The following is a 5,272-nucleotide window of genomic DNA, read 5'->3' as shown; positions in this document are numbered from 1 at the left end:
CCCGCCCCCGCACCGGGCGGCCCGCGGCAGGTCGCGGGGTGAGGCAGCCCTGTGAGTGGGACGGTGGAGAATTCCCACTGGGATGGCTGCACCCGAGCAGATAACGCTGGCAGCTGTCTTTCCCTCCAGGTATTTGCCTGATAGCGATGATCTATGACACGATTGATAAGGATGTCTTTGTGACAGCCTCTCAAGCTCGGCCCGGATCGCCCTTGGTCAGAAACGCACGGGGCCAGTGCGAAGTCTGATGGAAGCAAGAGGCCTGCTACGATTTTGGCTGCGAGTTTGCAGCTCTGGGTTGGCACTGCGGGCCTTGCGAAGCCGCCGTGGACCGAACGGGAGCCCCCAAGCCAAGGTCCCCAGTCCAGGGACCTTGAACAGCTGTACTTGGAAAATGAGAAGTGTGGTCAATGGAGCCTGGGGGCAGGTTCATGAACCACAGTGTGAAATGCTGAGCTCCGTCACAGTATCCCCTCTGAAAACACCACAAAAAAGAAAAAAAAAAAAACCAACAAAAAAACCCCACTTGGTTGTTTATGATGCCAAAGGAGTGATCCAGTGAGAAACAGATGAATCTGCAGAAACCCAAAGAGCAGTTTTCTCACGATAATAAAAATGAAATAAATTTTTTTCAAGTGTATCATGCTAGAGGCTGGGTACTCCCCTTATGGTTTGAACAGAGCATTTGAGGCTGGGGGTAAAGTCACAAATGTCACATCAACAGATCTTAAGGGACTAACACCCAGTCTTTGGAACAAAGGGAAGGTAAAAGCTTAATGTCTTTAAATGGGCAGTCCTGGGTGAAAGGTATCAGTAAATGCATATAGCTAAAGTAGATCTGTTTCTTCCGTTGAGCTATGTGCAGTATCCAAACCTTCCAATGAACTTCAGCTGATTTTAATCTGTCACCCCTTTCTGATTTCACCAGGTGACATCCTTATTGATTCAATGATAAACCAGATTTCCCTTCTGGGGTTTCATCTGTTTACAGAAATTTGAACAGCCAGCCAGAATGGAACTAAGTACCTGTATTTGGGATGATTTAATTTTTATGAACTAATAAAAATTATAAAGCTCCTTTCTTAGAGCCTCTCCCTGGGAAAAAGTACCCACACATCCTCGGGAGATCTCTTTTTAGGATCAGCACCAAGCTGCAGAATTACTAGCTCCAATAATAATCTGGCCAGTAATAGCACACGTTTCATAAGCTATCGTGTTTTTCCAGGGAGTGGCAATGTGTGATCCATTTCAAGTGCAAAAGTCTACTAAAGCATATTTTGAGAAATCGAGGCAGGAAGTTGCACTGAACCACATTGCCATGGAAATACTCACTGGGGAAGGAGGACTTAAATAAAACTAGTGAAACTTGCTGGTAATTTAAGGACACTACCAGCAGTTGCATGGTACACCAAATAGAGGGTACCCACACCAGGAATATTTCCATGTTTTCAAGAAGAAGTCTTCAACAGAAATCTCCTATCCATCTGAATGGCACCAGCTAACACAGGATAATTTTCAGATGCTTCTCATTAACTAGAAGAGACAGAATCATAGGTTGTTAGCAAACAGTTTTGGGGCTATGCAGCAATTAATTTTGAGGTTTCAGTCTGTCACAGAAACTGGCTGCAAATAAGAAACATTTAGGACTGAACATGCTCCTTGAGCTTTCAGTCTTCGTGGAAATGCTCTTCAGGTGCACTGCACAGTCAAAAGTCACAGCCTGTGATTACTCCACGACTCAGCAGGAACAAAGTCTTATCAGAGAAATACAGAATCTCTGTGTGGTCTGTCAGCCACAGACTCCATCTCCTGAGCTGAAGCATGAAGTGCATCACTGCTGCGTTTGAAGATCCTTCTGCATTGCTCCTCCATGAGAAGATTGTCTTGCAGAAGGAGCAGAGCAAGAAAACGAGAAACTCTTGCCTCTGGGACAAATTGCTCTTGGTATAGGGCAAGTTCTGGCTGCCTTTTAAATAAGTGAAGTGAGGCAAGTGACTTCACAGCCACAACTTAAAAAATGAGGAATGCACATAATAAGTGAATAATAACACAGAAGATAGTAATCTGAAAGGGAAAAAAGACCCCAGCAAAATAGTTGTATGCTTTTTGAGTATGGCTGTGTGAAATTCCTCAGGTATGACATTGAAGAAACCACTGAGCATGCCACCACAAGATGTCAGCATTGCAGAATGGTTATTCCTACCAGAAACAGAAAAGGCTTTCGCATCCTATAAGCATTTGGTATTATATTTTTTTTTTTTTGTATGCTGGCATAATCTGGCCTTATTTTTTTCAGCCATTGACATTATGATGTCAGTACAAATTTAGTTGCAAGGGGGATTTCTTAAACAGCTTTTTTTTTTTTAATCTCAAATCTTTTTAAATTGCTTTCACAGCATGAACAGCAGTACTAATGGCAAATAATACCTTGTAGCCATCAATATGTTTTTGCAATCCAACCTGGCTAGAAAGTGCTCACTAAAATTGTGCCTGTTTGTTGAGGTGTCCAGAGGTCATCCAAAGGTCTCTGCTGCTGCACACTAGGCTTTTTTAAAACCCTCACGCTGGCTGGAGAAGGCTCTGCTGGCCTCATTTCTGTGGAGGAAGTAGGAAGAAAGCGTGAAGCTATTTTGGGCTTCTATTTAGAAGAGAAGGATATTTGGGGTAGCAAATCTCTTTAAAGGTGTCCAGCAACATAAGCCAAATCACCAGCAAAAGAATTAATTTCTTTTTTTTCCTCCATTTTGAGCAGCAGTTTTTGTTTGTTCCTTTATTTCTTTCAGATCAACTAACCAGCCTCATTTTTCTTCCACATTAAAATTCATGTCCTGTTTTGCTGGGATGCTCTGTACTTTTCGCCCATACCATTCTGTCCTCCGAAACATTTCCTGTTGCACACAACAGCTTTCTCACTCTCCTGCTGTTACAGCTGTCATCAGCCCTGCCACCGTGCCAGCAGCGACAGGCTTAGCAAGGGACTGTGTCCTGAGAAGGGGAGATGAGTGGGAGGGTGCAGTGAGCCAGGAGGGGCTATGTGAGTTTGAAGCAACCAGAAAACCATTCTGCTGTGTTTCTCTACCTGTTCATGTGAGCTTCTGTCCATTCTGCTCTTGACGATGGGAAGGTGACATCTTTAGCCCTCTGAGTATTTTGCTCTAAGATGAGTTTGGCCACTCTTTAGAGGCTATCTTGTATTGCCAGGTTCAACTGTGCTACCTTTATGGACCAATATGAGGAAAACAGAGTTCACTTCTGGACCTTGTAGTCCCTTGGAAGGACCACTGGAGAGAGCCATGCTGAGATGCAGAGGGAGGCAGATGTGTTCAGTATAACCTGTTTGCTGTAACTCAGTCAGAGCTCTTTGCCGTGATCACTGATGCTGGCATGGGGGAAGCAGTGCTACGTCTGCCTTTCTGTAGTGTACATGTTGTGGCACAGGGCTCCCGTCTGTCATTCTCTCCAACCATGCCATGATTCTATGATGTGGCCCATCATATGGAGAACAGTTTGCAGGAATTTGCATGAACTTGGTGCTTCTAACTTTAAAATTTATTGTAGACTAGATGGAAGCCACAGAACTTTATTTCTTTTACAATATTGATATATGAAGCCTTAGGAGAAGATAACATTTCTTGCATGTCTCAAAAGCCTTCCATAACAGTTTATTAGAAACCATCTGGTTTCATTAATGTTTTATCAAAAACCATCTGGCTGCTATATTGTTCAATCTATTTAGCAGTAAAACTTCCTCAATAATTAGCCAAAAGGAATGGCTCTCAAACTGTTGTGTAGGAGCCCTAAACAACTTTCATGTAGGTCCTGTATAAACAGTTATTTTTAAAGTATTTGACTACACTAAACCTTCAACATTTAACTTCCAAAGTCTAAAAAATGTATCAGTAATAAAATCTGAAATTTAGCTTACACCTCATGCTTCTTAATTTTTCTTCTTTTTTCTAAATGTTCAATTCTTGGCCAGTTGGAACAGAAGCTACAAAGTCAAAATGACCAAATGTATTTAAATAAAAAATACTCGGATTTTGTTTTTCAATGAAACCTTGCAAACAGAGGATACCTGTCACTATGCCTCCTAAAAATGAAGCCCTTCATATTTGCATCTCTGCACATGTACAGTTTTCAGACTGTAAGCACTCTGGCAGGGTTTCTGGCACTGCTCTGAAATCTAACTGTACAGCCCATGGCACCACATAGAGCTGTACAGTGCCTACTACTATGGGCAGCTAGGTAACTGATTGTAAATGCTCACATAATATACATTGTTTTAATAAATCCTACTTCCATTCATAATTATTCTACTGTTACATCTTCAGATCAGTAAAAAATGTCACCCTAAAATTAGGGCAGTTCATCGTGATTTTGCTATTTATAGACAACCTTAAAGTTACAGTGAATGGAAGAACTAAGGAAACTATATCTAAAGAACACATAGAAAATTTAGGACAAAATTGGCAAAGCAACAGGAGTTAAAAGATCCCTGGGAAAGAACCCAAGGCTGAAGCCGCCTGTAGAGAGAAAAGCTGGGTGTAAGTTTTCTTTGATCAGCTCTCCAGATTTGTTCTGTTCCATGCAATTCCTTTTGCAGCCTCTGAATGTGCATACACAAGCATCCTCAAAAAAACTCACTATCCACCTGTGGGAGCAAATGATCTGGGCAGAATTTTCTGAAGAATGGGCAGTATGTGATTGCAGTCCCCCACGGGGCAGCCAGCCAGGTGGTGTTTGTGTTGCGCTGCTGCAGAACTGGAGCATGGCCATAGTCAAACCTTACAAAGTGTTCAGAAGCTAACATTAATATTTCATTGAGTAACACCAGATGCATATTTTAATTTACTACATCTGTAGCAATAGCTTTATGATGATTTTAAACATATTTTCTCTCTCCCTTTTGGTTTTTGTGCCTCCTTTGTTTTCATTTCTAGTTGTTTTTCCACTCCATAACCCCCCTTCTCATTACCTGTTAATTGCCAGCTCAGTCTCTTTTGTGGGAACAACAGCAGAAATTCCTGTTCCAGGGCAATCTGAAAGGGGTTTCTCCAGAACAAAAAAAGAATTACAGTTTTAAGTGCCCACAAAGATAGAAATTGAGATTTTTGTTTAGCAATCTTTGAAGCAAGCCATGGCCCATAAAAGTAGCAGATGCATTGAGGAGAAGACCACAAACAGGAAAGAAGTCAGTGGCTACGGAGGGTCCTGAGGATCAGTGAGGCTGCATTGCTCCTACAAGTGAGTCAGGATTCCTGCAGCTTCCCAG

Source organism: Corvus brachyrhynchos, unplaced genomic scaffold (assembly GCF_000691975.1).
Source record: "Corvus brachyrhynchos isolate BGI_N302 unplaced genomic scaffold, ASM69197v1 scaffold84, whole genome shotgun sequence".
NCBI lineage: Eukaryota > Metazoa > Chordata > Aves > Passeriformes > Corvidae > Corvus > Corvus brachyrhynchos.
Note: the sequence above shows the minus strand (reverse complement) of the source record.